This window comes from Euphorbia lathyris, chromosome 10 (genome assembly GCF_963576675.1).
Source record: "Euphorbia lathyris chromosome 10, ddEupLath1.1, whole genome shotgun sequence".
Lineage (NCBI taxonomy): Eukaryota > Viridiplantae > Streptophyta > Magnoliopsida > Malpighiales > Euphorbiaceae > Euphorbia > Euphorbia lathyris.
In genome coordinates, this window is record NC_088919.1 from 51,370,586 (window position 1) to 51,393,500 (window position 22,915).

Sequence of the window (22,915 nt, forward strand, 5' to 3'; positions counted from 1 at the left end):
GGCGCATATGTACTTATGACATTCACAACCTCATCGCCTATCACAAGTTTAACACTCATAATTCTATCGCTCTTCCTAGACACCGCTACTACATCATTAATATACTCGCTATTGACAAAACGCATACCCAAAATTGAATTGCAGCTGTGTGAAATGAATTTAAATATACAATAAGAATAAAATATATATTTTTAATAATCTTGGGTAAATTTTGTCAATATTCCAAATAATTTTGTTTTAATACTCCGAATAAAAATTCTACAAGATGATATTTTTAGGTAATTTATACCCATGATCTTTTAACTGTTTACTTGTTTTCATTGTGACCTCTGAACTTTAAAGATGAACATTGTGATTATTGAACTTTGCACTATATTACATAATTACATTGTTTACCGTTGATCAATATGTGCACTCCAATAATAGTTAATCCTCTATTATAAACTTGGTGAAAATGATATTTTAAACGATTTTAATTTTAGAACTTTGGATTTTGACGTCATTTAAGTATTATTTAGTTGGGAAATGATTGTTTAAAGAGAAAAATCTAAAAAATAATAATTTGGAAAATCTAAAATGGCAGTTAAGTGTCCGCATTTTTTTAATCTAGACTGTTAATTAGTAAAGAGTAAATTTGATATAATACTAATTTGGACCAAAATCAATTATATATATATATATACCATCTGTTATACTAACACCCCGTTTATTTGTTATTTATTTATTTGTTGAAAAATATTGAATAAAAAAATTTTGTTTTGAAAAATAAAATATTTTTCAGTATTTAATTACAATCGAAAAATAAAAAGTCACAATGACTACTATTTTTAAAAGGTAAAAAGAAATATAGAAGATTTAAAGATTAAAATAGTACAATATTTCCTCACGTTCATTGTATTTTTTTTCCACAAATCTAAGGGGATGTTTGGTTAGACAATTTTATAATAAGGAATGGGAATGTGAATGATTCATTTCGTTTCTTAACGTTTGGTTTTACAATTTTAATCTCGGAATGAGAATCATATTCCATCATCTATAGGAATCATTCATTCCCTCTTCCCTCTCTATCAATCAATTTTCATTCTCATTTCCTTCCAAATTTACCGCACAAAAAAAATGATCCCACTTTTGGTTATATTTCTTTTGGTGCTAGACCCACGTTTATTTTGTTTAGATACACTACTACTAAGCAACTACAAATTGCTTTTAATAACTACCCACATATACATAATAATCGTATATATTTTTTCATACATATGTTATATAAAATATGATTTATTAAATTATATATTAATATAATATCTTATTATATTATCTATAAAATATATATATTAGTTTCAAAAAAAAGTTTGTTCCGTTTTAATTCTGATTCCAATTCCGAAATTTAAACCAAACAATCTCTTAATAATTGGATTCCAATTCCGAAGTTTGAACCAAACAAAAGAATTAAATAGTCATTCCGATTTTGATTCCGTAGCATTCCGATTTCGATTCCAATTCTGATTCCGAAGTTTGAACCAAATGCTCCCAAGATTTTAGTAAGCATACAAACACCAAAAAAATCTTGAATTTATATATCTTGTTTCTATAAAACAAACGGAATTTAAAATTCAAAAGTTTGTTACATAGATATATAAATTCAAGATATAATATCCATTTGGCTCTTTAAGGTAAGAGTGTGTTTGTTTCAGCTTTTCGGAGAATCATTTAGCGTTTCACTCCAATTAGGTTTATATAACCGCAACGTTTAACCTTTTTTCTGAAAACTGTCATTTTGGAGCTTTTTGTAGTTATTTGTTATTGATAAAATTATCCTTCTTATTTCTATAAAATATGTTTCTTCTTTAACATTATTTTTATTTATATAGCATAATTACTGAAAGGACAAGGTTTTGTCACGTTCAATAATTTATTTTATTATTTTTATTAATTTTTTTTTGGTAGAAAAGGAAAGGAAAGCAAAGCAAAACAAGCAACTACACCGGGATTAGCCTAGGAAAGCTAACCCCAATCCTATCCTCTAAAATAAGAGGAGAAAGAGCGATAGGGGGAACGGTAAGGGTAGAAACACCTAACACCCCCTCATGGCCTGCCGCCGCCAAGTGATCTGCAACACGGTTCTGCTCTCGGAAAATGTGGCTGAACTCAAGGATATCAAATGAGGGGCTAAGCCTCTTAATAGCTTTAATAAGGTTGCGGCTATTAAGACCCATGGCATGACTACCCAAAATCATATTGATGGCCTCCAAGTTATCTGACTCCACAGAAAGCCTCTTAACACCCAGCCTAATCGCCAGCTGGATCCCAGAGAGAATGCCCCAGAGCTCCGCAGAGAAGGAAGAACCCAAACCCAAATTCTGGATAAACCCAGAAAGCCAGGCGCCTCCCGCATCCCTAAGAACACCCCCGGCAGCAATCTTACCATTACTGAGGCAGGAACCATCAATATTCAGCTTCACAACCCCCTCTCTCGGCCTGCTCCAGCTCACGAGGTGGACATCACTACTCGAGGAAGATCTGGCAAGGGACTCACCTTTGAAACTATCAATAATAGATGAGAGTTTCTTCAAGAAGAACTCAGCTAAGTTAGGCAAAAGAACAACTTTATTATCAAAAATCTCCTTGTTCCTCCATTTCCACACTTGATGACAGATAATGGCAAAGAAAATGTCCCCATGCTCCATATAAGACAATAACTTTCCCCTAATACCATCTGAGAACCAGTCGTTCACAGAATGAGACATGAAGGAAGAGAAAGTATGATGAGGGAGAATTTTCTTCCAAACCTCTTCACTCTTAGGGCAATCCCTAAGAGCGTGGCACAACGATTCAACATGGCCTCTACATCTACCGCAAGCTCCAGAGGTCGCTAAATGCCTTCTGTATCTATCTGAGTTATTTTTATTAATTTGTGTAATACATTTTTTTATTTTATAATTTTTTTATTGATTGTTTTAAAACATGTCTATATTTGACATTTAAATACTAGTATCAACAATACAATATAATCTTACTAAACACTAATAATTAACCAATCAATAATAAACAGCTAATATCAGCAACAAACAACTATTAGTTAACAGCTAAACCAAACAGGTCCAAAAGCTTTAAGGTCAATTAGAACCTTAAACTATTAAAATCTTCAATTAAGCAAAAAGCATCAATTTAGTCATCATTATATATACGCAAAAATCACCAATTGATTCGGTTCGATTGAACAGTTTTAGATCCTCTTCCCCAAATCAATTTTGAACCAACACAGAGATTATTATAGTACATATAGAATATGAAGATAATTTGATGATTTTTACTCAAAGCGTAATTGATAATTTAAGAAGTTTTAGTTTAGGATGAAATATTCATGCCTAGATTCAAACTCGTGGAGATCTCTAAGACTAACTTAACTACAAGTAGCTGTATATTTACCAAACTCAAAAGAAAGCCAATGTACTATCAGGAAAACCAGTACAAGGTTCTATGCAATATTATATACAATAGCCGTGATCTCCGGCTATATCATTCTACGTCCTCGTTTCGGCTATATCATTCTACGTCCTCGTTTTACATGATGGAACAAGCATAGGGATTGTCATCGCTGAACATTTGTGCTGGATTCACTGGTGGATGGTTGTACACTGGTTCAATATTATTGTATATCGGAATCCGGTAACCTTGATTTACCGTGTTATATCCATAACCGTATTGCGGATGTTGCGGGTAAACAATGTAGTTCTGAGAAAATATCCCCTCCATCCAATTAGTCGGAACATATGCCGGATAATAGTCCATTTTATTTGTTACCTCCGCCATAGCACCACCGTCACCACTTGCTGCCGTCGCGGTCGCTAGATCTGGATCTGGAGCTGGAGCAGGAGCAGGAGCAAGAGCTTCTTTGTTCTTCACCTTTGCTTCCTCTCCTCTCTCATCGCCTTTCTTATCATCATTCTTTTTCTCTCATGCTCCGGCTTCATCTTTCTTACCATGGCTCTTTTTCTCGTCGGCTTTGGAGCTTTCTTTATTGTCATCCTTCTTTTCCTCGCCTCCTCCGTCCACTTTCTGAGCATCATTCTTTTTCTCGCCTTCTCTGTCTACTTTCTCAGCATCGTTCCTTTTCTCGCCTCCTCCGTCGCCGTCGCCGCCGACATTTTTCTTTGCCTCGTCTGTCTCCGGCTGAACGGCCTCGTCTGTCTTGGGCTGAACGACCTCCGGAGCTTCTCCGACAGGTAAGGCACGAGGTCCTTAACTTCCATTGTTCCCTTCACCGTTACCAGATCCTTTCTGTCGTCGACTGCCACGCTCTCAACTCCTGTATAATTTTAAAGTCAGTTATAATTTGAAAAAATATTTGTATAATCGCAGAGATTAAAATATTCTGAAAATTTATCTATCTTTGATTTTTCTGATGATCTTCTTCATTTTGGTAATGCAATCATCAAAATGAGTTTTGATTTTCAAAACCACCTTAATCTGCGTAGATTAATTAAATCCAAACGAGTTAATCACTGTAATCAGAAGCGAATTTAAATTAATTATTTTATTCTTATACCTCTTTAGGTGCTGGTTTCTTCTGGGCGGCTTTCTCATCCGCTTTCTTCTCAACACCACAGCCGCCGTCTTTCTTCGGCTGCGGAGATACAATCTGTACTTCCTTCTTCATTTTCTTTTCCAGCCTCGCTTTCACTATCTCAGGGTCAACTTTCTCGGTCACCATCAATTTGTTCGATTGAAGATCCGTCTTCGCCGACTCCACACCTTCAACAACAAATCACAAATTTCAATTGGCAATCCAAATCAATCAAACCAAACCAAACAAACAAACAAAAGAAAAAAAAGAGAGATCTCTATTTAATTCTCACCTTCTAATGCTTCACGGCTCTTCTAATTTTCTTACAACAGCCTTCACAATGCATGTCGATTTTGTAAACAGAAACAGGCTTCCGTTCATCCTTCTTTTCGCCACCGGCGGCGGAGGCGGCAACATTTTTATCTCCTTCACCTTCTGTCTGCTGCTAAGAAAAGCAAAATCGGGATAAAATTGCATCAGATGAATATTTGAATCAGTAAAATGTGATTCAAAGGTGAATTCCATCGATTAAAGCTGAAGCGTTTCTTTTTTTTAATTTTAATTTTATCCTAACATCATAATATTAATTAGGCTAATTTTACTTTTAATTTCAACTACACTTAATTCACCCAAAATTTTTATTTTTCTGAATTTATTCGATAACGACATCAAAAATAATGTTGTAATCAACTTTAATTCTTCAACTTTTTTGGTTTAAGGTTATTTAAGTGTTGTTTTTTTTTATAAAAGAGAGTTAATATTTAGAAAGAGAAAACTTTAAAAATGATAATTTTGAAAAATAAAAATATGGTTCCATAGTAAATACGATACTAAACAACTTTAATTCTTATAAATTTTCATTTTGAGATCGACATTGTTCAAATTTGAAAAAATAATCACATATACCGATCTAAAAAAATGTGAAACCACGTAACATTTATTTGAAATTAACTCAGACAACTCACTTGATCTGGTTGAGTTTCAAACTCCATCGCTATATCTATGTCGCATAGTCTGGAACACTTTCGAAAAGCTAGTTTGCTCTTTGCATACATAGCTTTAATCATGAGATAATCTTGGAGGTCCTCCATCACCATGGCGGCACCTTTGAAATGTTTCCACATTTAGATTGATCTTCGTTCGGTGATTGTCAAAAACCTCAAATGGGTGAGACCGATGACCTAAAGATTTAATATAAAATGGTTTGTAATGACTGAAAATTCAACTAATAGAACAAAATTAACTTTGAAATATAAGAAATGTTTGATTATCTACTTTTATATTTCTGTTTGTCTTTTCACTTTAAAAAAAAGAATTTTATGTGTGAGTTAGACGCCCTTTGTTTGCCTTTTATAGCTGAAAAATCAATCTTTTCAACCCTAACAGTCAATTTCATTAAATGTTCAGTTTCAAATTTATTTGAATTATAACCGATTAAATTTAATTTCATTGAATTTTCAAAACTGATTAAATATAGTCAAATATACCTCTTACCATTTAAAAAAAAAAAACTGCTTTCCAAAATTTATTACATTATAACTGTCCAAATTTTTCAGTTTAAAAATTGTATTAATTGAATTAAATTTTCATATATAAATCAATTAATTGTTTTACAATGGTTAAAATACATTAATAGCTTCTAAACTTATCTCATAAGGTTGATTGGCCCCCTAAACTTATAAAGTGTTTTGTTAACTCCTTCAACTTGCTTAAAGTAACCTATTGGCCAACTAGATTTGTTTAAAATGACATATTAGTCTCCTAAACTCGCTTATATTGATTCATTACCCTCTAAACTTGTTTAAAGTGATATGCATTTCAATTTGTTTAAATCTATAAAAAAAGTCAAAGCTTAAAAAATAAATGTATGATCATGATTCTATATCTTTAAAACAATTAGCTTTCTATTTTTTACACCTTTATGAAATTTTTATAATATTTAGGGACTTAATTATTACACTTTAAGTAAATTCATCAGCCTAATGAGACACTATGTAAGTGTCGGAGGCAATAAAGGTTTTTGAACACATTCAGAAAGCAACTGATGTATTATACCATAACTTACAAAATGTAAGTCGTCCACACTATCTCGAAAAAAAAAATATAATACTCATGTTGATTAATAAACACAAAATAGGAACAAGAAAAGAAAGTAAAGAGTAGAATTTGTTCAAATTATACCAACAATGGGATTTGGTTTTAAAATTTGTGTCACATAAAGGATGGAGTTTGTAAATAAGAATCACAACTAAGCAGATGTTAATTTTTTCCTCAATACATACAATGATGAACTCAATTTATTGGATATACTAATCAATTTATATTCCATATGCGTCTATCCACAACTATTATCTTCTCTAATTTAGAAATAAACGTACGTAAAAAAAACAACAATTATAAAGTTATTATAAATCTATAAAAATTAAAATAAACTCGTTCAAATGACACAAGATATATGACAGGCATTTTTTCTTATAATTTGATTATTTTCCGCAACTGTATCATCTAAAAGTTTAAGTCCAAAGAACCTTAAATTACAATATGGTTTTACGATGACACATCTGTTACCCCATAAAAAACTGATTTTAACCCAAAATGTTCATCATTATTAGATGATATTATTTATATTAGCACTGTCATTGATGTCTGAAAATAAATTAAAAAAAAAACAAATTTTATACGGTTCGCATGGGAGCAAATATTTTCCCAAATTTATAACGCGCTCAAATATTTAAACGCCATATAAATACCAAAATAAAAACCTAATTTCTTCTACAGAGTAAATTAGGTTTTCTCTTAAACATTTAGACGACATATCTAATCATCATCCTTCTAGAGCTCTCATTTTAGCTCTCAAATCTCGCTCTTGCCTTACTCCATAAGCATGAAAGCTTCTACATGCGATTCGAAAAAAATAGAAATAATAAGCTTTATTTGTTCTCTTTCTCGATCTGCAATGGTTTTGTTGTTTATTAATCAAGCTTTTCCTGATCTGTGTTATAATAATCATCAGATTTACTCTTGCTAAAGTTGTTGAGCAGCTAGAAGAAGGATGTGTATGGTGTCAAAACTTAAAAAATAAAGGTATGATTCACGATTTTAAATCTTTAAAACAAATTAACTTTTTATTTTTTTACAGAAAAAATTACAAAACTAGATCAAATGGGAGACTCATTTACATATTTAGATCAATTATCCAAGCCCCTACATATCTAGATTATATATATATATATATATATATAATATATATATATATATATATATAATATATATATATATATATATATAATAACTTAGAAATTTCTCTTATACTGTGTGCCTGCACATCACCTCAAAATCTGATGTGGTGTGTCATGGCAAATAGAAACATGACACCAATAAAAAAAATCTAAATTGAGTTTTTTCGTTGGATAAGTATAATTTATCTAACAAAACCAAATAACTTTTATCTCTCTTATGAAGATTGAACTCCGGCTACATTACAACTCTAGGCGGTGCTGCTATATTTTTCTAATTGTTCTTTTCCGGTAACCACCACTTGTCTATCCATTTTCCTCTTCCACCACCTCCGATCGATTTTCTCTATCGGTTATTTTCCTTCTTCCACAGCTAAAGGACAAGTGAAAACTGAGTAAAAATTGGTCTCCGCGACAATAACTCTACTAAAAAATCATTCAAGTTTTTTGGATCTGAATTTTTATTTTAAGTCTGGAAAAAAAAGATGTTTTTCAGAAAACCCATAAATGATTTGAAGTTTTTGGATCTGAATTTTAATCTTTTTTAAAAGTTCTAGTTCAAAACCAAATTGAATTGGAGTTCATACAACCACCACCGATGAGTTTTAATTGGATTTAAACATATTTTAAAAAGTTTGTGGATCTGAATTTTAATTTTTTAAAAGGTTTTAATTCAAAACCCAATTGAATTGAAGTTCATACAATCATATCTCCGTGTCTTTGAGATGAGTGAAATTCAAGTAAAAAAAGAGGAAAAATGTTGAAAGTGGTGGTTTCAAGAGGAAGGCCATGACAAAGGCAAATGAGGGATAAGAAAAGTCAATTAATGGCTTTTTTTTTGGTAAGAATTATTAAAGAAATTTAATTAAATCCCATGTATTTCAATTTCATTGGCTATCACACACCATATCAGATTTTGAGGTGGTGTGTCAGGCACACAGTATAATTTCTCCCTGGTTTCTGTTTGTTATCATAGATTTCTAAAATTTATTTGGTGTTTAAACCTTTTGTATAGGGTTAAACCCCAATTAGGTACCATTTGAAGAAATTATTCCCAATATAGAATTGGTTAGAAAATATTTCCTTAAATGGGGTTGTTTATATGTTATGGTTAAAAAAATTATCATTATGGTGCACTAAATACCATAATGGATTTTTTTTTCTTATTTTAATTACTGATTACGGTATCATAGGCATTGTAATCAACATTTATTGTAGGAATCAAGCCTTGCTACTAGAGCAAAGGTTTCACCATAATCAATACCTTCTTGTTGATTGTACCCTTGTGCGACTAGTCTGGCTTTGTTTCTGATTACGTTTCCTTTTTCGTCTAGTTTGTTTTGGAATACCCATCTGGTTCCGATTGTTTTCTGGTTCCGTGGATGTGGAACTAAATCCCATACTTCGTTTCTCTTGAACTGGTCCAATTCTTCTTGCATGGCTATCATCCAGAATTCATCATTTTCAGCTTCTAGAAAGTTCTTGCGTTCCAGAACTGATACAAATGCTACATTACTCAGAAATCTTCTTAGTTGATTTCTGGTCATCAGTCTGTTTCTGGCATCATCAAGTATGTTGTCCTCAGAGTGCCCTCTGCGGATTCTAACTTCTCTTGGAAGAGTAATGTCTTCAATTATAGGTGTTTCAACAATATCTACAGTAGGTAGATGGTTAGCAAAAACAATCTGAGACTCATTTTTACCTTTAGAGGTTCCGAATGAACTTGACTTTGGATTCTGACTGGGTTCTGCAGATGTTGGACCATGCTCTTCTTCTAAAGCGTTGATAGTTCTAACTACAGGGTCAGTTTCATCGAACTTAACATGCACTGACTCTTCAAGTACTTGAGTTCTTTTGTTGAAAATTCCATATGTTTTACTGTTAGTTGAGTATCCTAGGAAGATGGCTTCGTCAACCTTTGAATCAAACTTAGCAAGACTGTCCTTAGTATTTAAAATAAAAAACTTACAACCGAAGGCTTGAAAGTACCCAATGTTTGGCTTCCGTCCTTTCCAGAGTTCATATGGGGTTTTCTTTAGAATAGGTCTAACCAGAGCCCTATTGAGAATATAGCAAGCTGTGTTAACAACTTCTCCCCAAAAGTACTTTGGAAGTTTATTATCACTCAGCATTGTTCTGGCCATTTCTACCAGAGTTCTGTTCTTCCTTTCAACAACCCCATTTTGTTGGGGAGTTCTAGGAGCAGAAAAGTTATGGTCAAGGCCGTTTGTTTCGCAGAATTCATCTAATAGTTGATTTCTGAATTCTCCACCATTATCACTTCTGATATGAGTGATTTTCAAGTCCTTCTCATTTTCAACTTTCTTACACAGATTTGAAAATGTCTCAAAAGTTTCATCTTTGCTAATGAGTAGGATGATCCAAGTATAACAAGAAAAGTCATCTATAATGACTAGGGAAAATCTTCTTCCGCCTAGACTTAGAGGCTGAACTGGACCAAAAAGATCTAGATGAAGAAGTTCCAGATGACGTTTGGTTGTAAGGACATTTTTGCTTTTGAAAGATTTACGTGATTGTTTTCCATATTGACAGGCATTGCATAAATGATCCTTCTCAAATCTTAATGTCGGCAGTCCTTCAACTAATTGATTTTTTGCTAGTTTGGCCAGAAGGTCCATGCTCACATGACCAAGTCTTCTGTACCATAGCTAGTAATTTTCTTCCTTTGAGTCCAAGCATATATCTTTTGAAAAATTATTTTCGAGATTTAGCATAAATACATTATCTATTCTCGGAGCAGTAAGAATTATAGAGTTAGTCTTATTGTCAAGTATTTGACATCCAGAAGAGTCAAATATAACCTTTCTTCCGTTGTCACATAGTTGTGCTACGCTCAGAAGGTTATACTTAAGACCTCTGACTATGGAGACATGTTCAATAGATGGGTTACCTCCTATAGATCTGGAACCCACTATTTTACCTTTCTTGTTGTCTCCGAAACTTATGTTTCCTTCTCGTTTATGCACAAATATGATGAATTGAGTTTCATCATAAGTCATATGCCTTGAGCATGCTGTCAATATACCACATCTTTGACTTCTAAGCACATCTCAGGCCCACCTGCAATACAATTACTTGCTTTTAGGTACCCAAGTCTTTTTAGGTCCTTTCTTGTTAGTTCTGACAGGTAAAACATGATTACAGCTATTGTAACTAATTCTGTGCCGACACACTTTGGTTGTGTGGCCAGATTTCCCATAGAAATCACATTGGACTCTAGGTTGTGGGATCCATCTATTTCTACTAGAACTATGATTCCAAGTGTACTAATGGCTATGGCTCTTTGTATTCGGAACCCTTAATTGGTTCTTAATTGATGTGATATCCTTCCGGAGACTTTTAGACTCCATTTGGACTTTTGAGACAAACTTGTGCATTATCTTAAGATTTTCATCTTGCCTAGTATTATCTTGGAGAAGGTGTCAGAAGTCACTAAGTTTGACTTCTTCAACCTCATCACATCTTCTAGTGAGTACTCTTATTTTCTTGTTACATTTTTTTAACTAGAGAGTTTACATCACAAAGAGCATTAATCATTTCATTTTTCAGAGTGGGAAGTGAAGTTACCTCAGTAGCTTGATTTTCGTCTTCAGAGGTATAAGAGGATTCTTGTGTTTCAGAATTTTTTGGTTCTTCAGTCTCAGCAGCCATGAAGCATATGTTTACTATCTTTGCAGCATCATCTTTGGAGGATGATGATTCATCACTATCACTCCAGGTTGCCACCATTCCTTTATTCCCATTTCTCTTGTCTTTCTTTAGAGTTGGACAGTTGGACTTGATATGTCCAGTTTGATGACATTCAAAGCACATAATGGGTTTTGAAGCATCCTTCTTGTACTTACTGTCACCATATTCATTCTTAGTCTTGTCATATTTTCAGAAGGACTTCTTTCCATATTTCTCATTCTTCCGGAACATCCTTTTCATCTTCCGAGTAAACATAGCCATTTCCTCATCGTTAGTTGAGCTCTCATCAGTAGAGTCTGCTTTCATGACTAAGGACTTTTGCTTCTTATCTTCTGGATTCTCCTTGCTTTCAAAGCTTTTCATGGAGATCTCACGAGTTAGATGAGATCCGATCAGCTCATCAAATCTGTACGTGGTTAGATCCTGAGCTTCTTCTATAGCGGTCTTCTTAGCTTGCCAGCTTTTGGGCAGGCTTCTGAGTATTTTCTTGACTTGCTCTTCTTCTGTGAAAACCTTTCCGAGTCCGTTGAGCTTGTTGATAATGTTGGTGAATCTATCATTCATTTCAGAGATTTCTTCGCCATCATTCATCTTAAATAGCTCATATAGCCTCATGTGCTGGTTCACTTTTAATTCCTTCACCTTGCTTGTGCCTTCATAGGTCACTTCCATCTTTTTCCAGATTTCATGTGCTGATTCACAACCTGAAATCTTGTTGTATTCTATAGCATCTAACGCACACTGAAGCATGTTTATGGGAGAAGCATTATTTTTCAATTTTTAAGGTCATCCTCTGACCATTTAGCCTCTTCCTTGATGACTTGTTTACCTTCCACCATTTTATACGGAATGAACGGACCTTTGACTATTGCTAGCCAAGCACTCATGTTCGTGGCTTGGATGAATTTTTTTTTCTGTTTTTCCAGAAGGTATAATTTGATCCAAAGAACAGAGGTGGTCTAGTGATAGACAAGCCCTCAAGCAAGATCTGAGTTGTTTCATTTCCAGGTAGGAAACGAGTGTTGTTTGCAGTACTAGCCATTATGGGATCATCTCAAAATAGTGTTATCTTATGCGTTGAGCTAGTGTAGCTCTTATACCACTTGTTGGTCCCTTAGTCATGTGAGAATTAGTTCCAGATTGGGGGGGGGGGGGGGTTAATGGAACTATTAAGGATTTAAAACTTTGGTGCATTCAAAAACATTTCTCACAGCACACTGAACAGATCAGAGTGCAGATGTTGAGGTTTAGAGGCAATGTTAGTGTAACGCCCACAAAACAATTAACTGTAACGTCCGCAAAATCATTCACATAGACTTTAATTATATGGATATATTACAATATTTTACTAATTTTCCTAGCATTAAAATTCTATGGAAAAAAATAGTAACATGGTTTTAAAAGAAATAATTTAATTTTAATGGTTAAGATAAATGTTTTTTTTTTCCATTTTGTATTGTTTCTACGTGTGTTTTTATATCTATTATTAAAACCTTATTATAATTAAAAAGAAATAGGTTTGAGATTTTGTTTTCAGCCCAATAACTAATGGAGCTGACAACGATTTTTCTTTCAAAAATTATATATATATATATATAACAGATTAAATTTGTTATGGGAGACTAAGTAAACCTACCAAAGAAAGAAAAACTCTGTTCTTTATTTTGGGAGCCGCCAACCATGAGCAAGTTAACCAATAATTTCTAGATGAGCATGCGGGTGATAAATTCGGGATCGTTATTAGTTTTCCTTTGAGATGGAGGTAAATGGTTAATTAAATATATAATATGTGTGCTTGTATGTGTGGGTGCTATATTTGATTTGGTGTAATAATTGCTTACTAATTTGATTTATATATTTGACATGTATACTTGAAATTTATGATCACACTACGGTGACGTGAATGAATTGAATTTGATATGGATGGTTGTGAGGATATGAATGGTTTTTAGACCGAGACTTATTGATGATAGAATAGAAATTGATTATGATACATTTGATAAACTTTGGATAATATGAAAGACTGGAAAATTATGAAAATAAGAGCTTATCTAGGATAGTATATTCAATGGTTGCGACTGAATTAAGAAAAAATGAATATTGTGATCACGTGAAATATAAACACCGGGTATTTGTTACGATAGGGTGTTAAGGTACCAGTTATTTATTACGACAGCATGGTACCTAGAGATAGAGATGGGATACCAGGTATTTGTTATGACAGGGTATCCCAGGATCTGATTTTATTGGTCAAACAACCATTGGATATTACTAGACTAGAGTAAGCAGGGCCCTTGAATAAACTAATAATATATATTTTTTTTTCTATTAGATGTTTTGTTTGATAACTAATAATTATTAAGTGCATGTAAACTGAATTGTATGTGTGTGTGGTTGTGCTATGTATTTAATTAGCTATCTTACTGAGCTCCCTAAGCTCACCCCCACTTTCCACCAATTTTCTTTACAGGTTAAAGGTATTAAAATTGGCTAGCAGTACAACTGTCAGGATGGTTAGTATGTTAAACTGTGTTGCAGTACATGGTTAGAGTATAGGCTCATGGTTAGGTTCTTGATATGTAAAGGTTGGACAATTAATAAATCGACGTGTTTATGATAGTTGTTCGTTTTAGTGACATTTTAATTGTTTTCAAAGGTTAAATATCAATTAAAAGAAGGAAATTTGACAGGGTGTTACAGTTAGTTAACTAGTAGCTAAGATTACTCATGTCCTTGATTCGAAGAGCAACACTTAGAGGGCTTCCAAACTTTGCACGTTAGAGATAATACTCTGATTAGTTTAAAAGTTCCAAAATAATGAGCAAGCAAATATACAGAGTAAGAGTTTGAAAATGATACTCAATAGATTTATCCTGGTTCGGCCTCCTACCTAAATCCAGTCCCCGAAATTCATCTTCTGAGCTTAATCCACTACTGAGCTCTTTCTGGTAGAGCACAAACTCTTACAATAGTTGTTGAGCCAATTACAGAGTACATTCCTCTATAATTCTACATTCCGACTAACTATCTACCTCTATTTGCTAAATACCGAACAAACAGAGCTTCCGAACTATTCTAGAGAATTGATGATTTTTGTTCTAATCTAAGATTACATTGAATGAACTGAAAGAAAAGATTACACAAGAAATATGAAAGTGTGTGTAAACCAGTTCTTGCTTTTTGCTTTGCTTTTTGGAACTTCAAAAGATAATCACTCAAAGCTTATGCATTGAAGATCGTTCTATCTCTCAAATGTCTGTGTGTTTTTCAAGGTTGAAAATGAGAGGCCTTTTATAGTTAATACTTGAGGCAGCGATCATTTCGAATTTCAAAATAACCGTTAAGAGGGAAAATGTGCATCTGTCTTTTTCACTTTCTAGAGGCCAGTGCCTACAGCCAATTATCTGATATCTTTTGTCTGTTGGTTTGTCTGTTGCATTGTTGTTCAGAGTTGGTCGGAGTATGTCTTCTTGGTCTAACCAAATCAGGCAAAGTTTTCAGGTTGAAACTTTCCTTATCAAGTATGGGCAATCGATAGTTGTGTGCATGTCAACTCTGTCTCTGTTGATCTTGTCAAGCGTGGCTTGAATCTTGTCTTTCAGAACTCTCTTAATTTACAGATGGCTGTAGAACTTCTGGATCCTTTTATGATATGGGCTTAAACTTTTGATTCACAATCCTTCTTGATAATGGGCTTGGATTGAGCCTTAAGGCCCAATTTAACATCTTTGAACTTTTGCTTATAATTAATCAAACACTTCAACAAACATATTAGTATAAATAAATCATTTTTATCTTTTAATGTGTTATTAATTATGGAGATATAAATTTAATTTAATATTTTTGTCATAATCAAAATCTTTGTGGAAATTGTGTTAGGATGCGTCTGCATAAAGAACAATATCATCAGTGAAAAACATATAGGCCAGTTGAGGTCCAGTGCGGGAGAGTTTCACTGGATTCTAACTTTTGCAGAGCACAACATCTTCAATCATATGACTCAGCCACTCTAGGTAGAGAACAAACAGATATGGGGTGAGAGGGTCACCCTGTCTAAGACCCATAGAAGGCACGAAACTTGTAAGTTTCTCACAGTTCCAGAGTACCTGCATAGAGGAGGCAGCTACACATTTCATAATAAGGTCAACCCAATTTTGTTCAAGCCTAGCCAGAAAAAGCATATCAAGCAGAAATTGCAAGCTTATTCTGTCATATGCTTTTTCAAGTTCAACATTCAGAATCATACTGCCTTTCTTGCCCTGTTTTTCTATTGAAAGAATGGATTGCCTCTTGCATCAGAATGATTTTATCTGATATGCTACAACCAGGAATGAAGCTGGTCTGAGTCGAGCTTATGACATGAGCAAGCATAGGCTTCAAACGCTTCACAATACACTTAGTAATGACTTTGTAAATCATATTATAGGGACTTATGGGACGAAAATGAGGAGCTGATTCATGTAAAGGAACCTTGGGGATGAGAGAAATCAGTGTCCAGTTGATACTCGGATCGAAACTACCCGTGTTTAAAGCATTTAGGACTAAATCACTGACTTGATCTCCTAATTTTGTCCAAAGGCATTGGTAGAAACCGAAATTAAACCCATCAGGCCCAGGAGCTTTAGAGGGAGCCATCTCAAAACTTGTTGCTTTCACCTCATCATGAAAGAAAATATTCGCTAATCTTCGCTTCAACCGGCTAGGCATAGGAGGGAAATTGCACATAGTACGAAGGTAGCCCCTTAGTAGAATTTCTTTCATGTACACCTCACTGAAATGCTCCAAAATCATCTGCGTTACAGTGTCAGAATCCCAAATCCAGTTTCTATCTTTGTTACGTAATCCTTCAATTTTGTTTTTTCTTCTCCGTATTAAAGTTGAAAGGTGGAAAAATGTCGTGTTTCTATCTCTATGACAAAGCCAGTTCACCCGACAAAGCCAATTCACCCAACAAAATAGGACAATGATCAAACCGATGTCTAGGTAGATGATGGATAATTGCTTCTGGGAAGACCAACCTCCAGTTCATCAAACAGAGGCCTCTATCAAGCTTGTAAGCCACACGAGTTCTAGGAGAAGAGCCCCGGTACTAGGTAAAATATGGACCCTGAAAGCCCAAATCAATCAGGTTCATTTTATTGATCTAATCCATAAAGCTTGAGCTGCGATTCAGAGTTCTGTAGGAGCCCCCCTTGCTTCTCATCAGCGGATTTGACAATGTTAAAGTCCCCAATGAGTAGCGAGAGAAGTGAAACTGTATCCGTTAGGATAAGGAGATCTTCCATAAACTGTCTTTGAAAACACATCTGGGGCCAGACATAAGTGAATGTTACAGAAAATCTAGCCCCCCATTCTTCCCAACCTTAATCAAAATCTCCCCATGTAAAAACTGCATTTCTTTCTTTGAAACCATAAACTCAATTTTATCATGATGCCAGAATACCCATATTCCTCCACTAAATCCCTCTGTCTTCACCACCTCAACATTAGAGAAATAAAGCTGCTTGCATATGTGAGACGCACGCGTGCCAGGAAGTCTGGTTTCAAGTAAAACTAACATATTCGGTTCCTTTTTCAGAACCAAATGACAACAAGCTTTAAAGAATTTGGTGCCTCCAGCACCAAAACAGTTCCAAGATATAATTCGCATGGACAAGATTTGACAAGAAACCCAACCCAACAATCAATGTTGGAATGGGACCATTCCACCTAAACTCGGGGCGTCCCTTGACCAAATTTTCATCTGAGCTCGACATTACTCATGTCCATATTCCTAGGTGAAGCACTCGAACCTGCAAGTTTAATGTTTGCTCCCGGTTTGTGATTAAGTGAAGCCCCAAAAATCATATGTTCATCCATATTTCCAATGCCAACATGAGTGCATTCCTGAACACGGTCAGCACGGCTTCTTTTAGCTCTGTTACTAGAGTCCTCCCCATCTTGGGAGTCAGTTATCAGATTGCTCGAAATATTACTGAGGATATCAAAAGGATTGCGAATAACAATCCCCGAGCTGGATTCGAAATATTATGAATGTTTCTTGATTGGTTTGCCAGTTTAGGAGTTTCATTTTCCATCAGAATACTTTTGCATGTTGAAGTAAATTTCCTATTATTATTCTGATTCTCCTTATTTTTATCTGATAGATCTTTATTTTGCAACTCTCCCAATATCACTCTGTCAGCGCTTGGAATATATCTTCACCTTGGTACCATCATCCATGGGTCGTACTCATTCTCCTTCCCATTTAATTCAACCTCAGAAGCAGTTACCATAGGATCACTGTTGGTAGTGTCACAATTAGCCACTAAAGTTTCATCGGTTCTCTCCTGAGCATTAACTTCTTGTTGGATGCTTGGTAAAACACATGCCGACTTGATATGCCTGTATCTACCACAATTAGTACAAGCAACGTGATGCCCTCATTTTGAATCCGATATGTTACCTGATTAACTTCAAATTCAGCTGTCAATGGTTTCTGTAAATCGATCTCAACACACACATAGACAAATCTTCCTCTTGATGCTTTTAGAGTATTCTTATCCGTTTTTACAGTCTTACCAAAGGAATTAGCAATTGCTGAAAGGAAATCAGGATCATACATTTGGACTGGGTGGTCTAGAAACCTGACCCAGACCATTGTTGAAGCAATAATGGCTGTTGCTGCCTAGAAATCAGGGGACCAAGTTCACACAGATAGATAATGTCCCTGGATTATCCAAGGACCATCTCTGATAACACATTCTCTTTTTGGAGGTGTTTAAATTGTACAATGTGAAATCCATAACCCACATCCATAATTTCAACATCCCCCTTAGGTTTCCATAGTTCCATTGCTCGTTTCTGAAGGGCTATATACCCAATGTTTCTATCAAGAACTTTAATAAACAATGCAATGTTCCATGGAGTTGCCTAATTGTCAAGTAATTATGGCAAAACCACAAAGCTCAGTATTTGTTAAACACGTTAATATATTCATTAAAACTGAAAAATCTATTGATATAATTGTTTTGTTGCAAAACAGGGTAGCACCATTCATGGAAGTATTCGTAAAGCACAAATTAATAAATTTTGAAGCAAATTATATGAAGGCAGAATCTTGATCATAGATGAAGAAAGCACTAAAAAAAGTCATGCTGCAAATATACTATACAAATAAGTTCTTCAAGGACTTTACTAGATTTGTAAGTATAGAAAAATAACAAAATAAACCATATATGTAACATCCGTGTCTAAAATTTTTATTTTTCAAAATAAATAGTGTTAATTAATTATAAATTTAAATATATTATAGGATTCAATTCAATGTTTTTAGGTGTAAATTAAAAGTTTTGGGTAAGTTTTATAAAAGCTATAAACTAAAGGGTCAAAATCAATATTTTTCAATTTACCAAACCATATATACGTGTATATATAAGGAGGTGCATACTAATTTCATATTAATTTACTAATACTAATAATAATAATAAAAGAATTTAAAAGATTTGTATAGTGGAAATAACAAGTGTTGAATCAATAATCAATCTAAGATACATGTGTCATTCATATAAATTTAAAAATAAATAAATAAAGTATATTGTGACAACAAAAGGGACACATGTCCTATTACATGTTTTTATTCACATATATCATACATGTGGCATGAGTTTTGGATATATATTTGTAAATACATAATTATATGTGAGTAACCTTATAAAAGGGGGTTTGAATGTACAAGTAGAGGAAGGAGGGGAAAATGATTTCATATATATATATATATATATAACTTTAACATTTAGTTTCTTTTCAAAGAATGCTTAAAGATAAACAAAGAGTGGTATGAAATAATATTATTATTACAGTAAAACCTCTATATAGGAATACACTTGAGACGAGACTATTTATATAACAATTGGGAGGTTATTACTAAATAGAGGTTGGTATAATTATGCCTATAATTATGTCTATAATCAATACCCAAAAGTTTACAAAATTAAGCCTTATAATTATGCTAAGTTTACAAAATGGTAAATTCCAAAAAAAACCCCTGTGGTTTGATGTTGTTCCAAAAAAACCCTTGTGGTTTGGTTTTACAAAAAAAAAGGACCGTGGTTTCGCCGTTACCCGAAAAATGGAAATTGGCTTAACAGTGTTAAAGTTGCTGACGTGGCAAGGGGTAGAGTTGGAAAAATAATTTTTTTTTATTTTTTTTATTTTTCTTTTTTATTTTTCTTCTTCTCCTCCTCCTCCTCTTCTTCCTCTTCTTCTTCTCCTTCTTCCTCTCTTCTCTTCATCTTCCTCTCTTCTTCTTCTTCTATTTTTTTTTTAATTTCTGAAATCGAGACGTTACGTCTGAAAATAATGTTTTGTGCCTTTCCCCTGGGTTTCTCTCCACCATACTTTTACTGTTCCGTCGGCGGATCCGGTGAATACTAATCCGTCGAATCCGACGACGATTGAGTTCACAGCGTCGTCGTGAGCAGTGACGGATTCTAAACATTTGGAGTCAGAAATTCTCCAGATTTTGAATGTTTTATCCCAGGAGGCGGAGTAAAGAAAAGATGAATCTTCGCTTAAGCTTAGACATGAGATTGCATCAAAATGTTTTAGCCAAACAATGTTCCGATTTCTTCTGATTTCAACGTAATTGCTTGGCCTCATTGAACTTTTAACGAAAATTCTTCTGATTCCAATGTTTCGAATTCGATGTTTACTTGAGAAGACCAGGGCGAATTCACGAAGGGAGAAGGGGGATAATTCTCATTAGTAGATAAAGTATCGAGGTTGAAGAAAGGATAATCTTCGCTACTACTTCCGGTCGTCATATAGGAGGAATCGTCGTCTGAGTCTTTGTGACTATGGCCTTGTCCGTGGCCGTGAGGGTGAGCGTGAGCGTGACTGTGGCCGTGGTTCTCTTTTGAGAAAAAATGGCCTTTCATGAAAAAGTGTGTGAAATTCCGGTGAAGTTTGAAGAGAGATATGGAGGAGGAGAAGAATTAATGGTGGAGGGAAATTATTGGATATGGAATTAATAACTGAAAATTATTGGATTCCAGAATTCTGAAAATTTTCCAGAATTCTAGAATTTTCCAGAATTCTGGAAATTAAAAAAAAGAAAAAAAAAAGATAGAAAAAAAGAAGAAGAAGAGAAGAGAGAGAGGAAGAAGAAGAAAAAAGAAGAAGAAGAAGAAGAAGAAGAAGAAGAAGAAGAAGAAGAAGAAGGAGGAGGAGGAGGAGGAGGAGAGGAAGAAGAAGAAGAAGAAGAAGAAAAAGAAAAAGAAAAAGAAAAAGAAAAAGAAAAAGAAAAAATAAAAAAAAATTTCCAACTCTACCCCTTGCCACGTTAGCATTTTTAACGGTGTTAAGTCATTTTCCGTTTTTCGGGTAACGGCGAAACCACGGTCCTTTTTTTTTTGTAAAACCAAACCACAAGGGTTTTTTTGGAACAACATCAAACCACAGGGGTTTGTTTTTGGAATTTACCCTTTAAAAAATCAAGCCTTATAATTATGCCTATAATCAAGCCCTATAATTATGCCTAATACAAATCAATCAATAATATATTTCCTAAATAATAATAGGGTGTTTCCCACTCATAGATAATTTCAATAGTTTTTTTTTTAATATTTTATAATTTAGTTTGAATTCTTAATATATATTACTATATAGAGGCATAGTTTCTAAAGGTGGGACTTGAAAAGTGTATAACAAATAACATTTGGGAGGTTATTCCTATTTATAACCGGGCCCAAGTTGGGACCGAGTTTTTTTTATAACAAAATAGAGGTTATTCCTATATAGAGTATTCCTAAATGTATTATTAATTATATATATAAAAAAAATAGTTTTATTCACCATTTTATATGTAATCTACGTTTTTATGTTATGGAAAATAAAGAAAGTGATTTCTTTAAGTATTATTTAAAAAAAAAAGAAGATTTCATCATTTCTTGATTTTCATACTTAAATAGAATTTGGGGAGGAAATAAATAAATGGTGTTTTCTTTTTACCCATTTTGATTATTTTGATCATTCTTACATTTTTAAGGCTATTTTCATATTTTGGAATTATGGATATTGGAGATTTAAATATTCGATTCGATCGAACTACGAAGAAATAGGACACGAAACCACCATCGTTGAACTTCTGATAGCAGCGCGAACCAGCAGCTGTCAGCGGATCAGACCGACGAATTTTCAATGTTCGACAATGATATTTCGGTAACTCTATTTTATATCTAAATTATTTATAAAGTGTTTTAGACATGATTTGAGTTGTGATTTATTAAGTCTATAGGTTATTAATAAAAAAAAATTAGAAAGTTGTCCATTAGATTTATTCAAGTCGGTATTAATGGTCTTTTAACAGTGTCACGAGTTAAAGGTATAATCAGTCTCAATTAACTACGTCGGTCTAAAATAACTATTCCGGTTTGAGTTACACAATACTATTCCGGTGATAACCGAAAATAATCCAATAAGAATAGTTGATTATTGTAAATTGTATTAATAAAATATGTTAGGTAATTTTAATAGTTAGAATCAAAATACGTTGAAAATAGAAGGACCGATACTGACATTTGCCAAGTAGAGTCGGCATAAAGTCAAATATAAAATTGGTACAAGAATTTGAATATAAAATTAGTACAAATAGACTTATGATAATATAACAAGTCTAACGGTATATTCGGTCTAAAATAGCTATTTCAGTGATAAATAAAAATAAGTTCAGTTTAAAATTATTTAAGTTATTTAAGTGGCTTTGAATATGTTTTATTATATTGTTTAAAAATATAACGTTTAAAGTATTTATATACTTTTGATTTTGATTATTTGAAGAATAATTATTTATTATCGTGGTATTTTGGAATTTTGATGATCTTATACGAATTATTTTTGGATTGAGAAAGTTATTGCGGTTGTTATTATTTTGGATGATTTTCACGAGTTGTGATAGTTTGAAAGATAAATAAAATGTTTTGTCCATCTAGGATTGCCCGGGGTAGGGTTAGTAGTTCTAAGACCATACCTAAGGGCGGTATGGCCAGAGTACACGACTGGTAGTCCTAACGTTAGGCAAGACGAGATATAAATGAGATATCTCGATTATTGATATGATTGATGTTATGATAAGCTACACGGGTGGAATTCGAGGATGGACACACAAGTATTACGTTTTGATAATGTTTGATGATTTGAATTATAATGTTTTAAGTTTGTTTGATTACGAGTTGATTTGTTAAAGCGATTTATTTGATTACGAGTTGGTTTGTAAGCGATTTATTTGATTATGAGTTGGTTTGTTAAAGCAGTTTATTCGATTTGATTTGTTTTGATAAAACGTTGTTCGATTTGATTCGTTTTGATAAAACATTGTTCGATTTGATTCGTTTTGATAAAACGTTGTTCGATTTGATTCGTTTTG

The 22,915-nt window shown here is 33.6% G+C and overlaps 1 pseudogene; it reads right to left on the reverse strand.

Moving 5' to 3' along the window:
* Positions 1–3,561: 3,561 nt before the first annotated feature.
* LOC136208135 (heavy metal-associated isoprenylated plant protein 5-like) lies at positions 3,562–5,661 on the reverse strand (annotated as a pseudogene).
* Between the last annotated feature and the right edge of the window lie 17,254 nt (positions 5,662–22,915).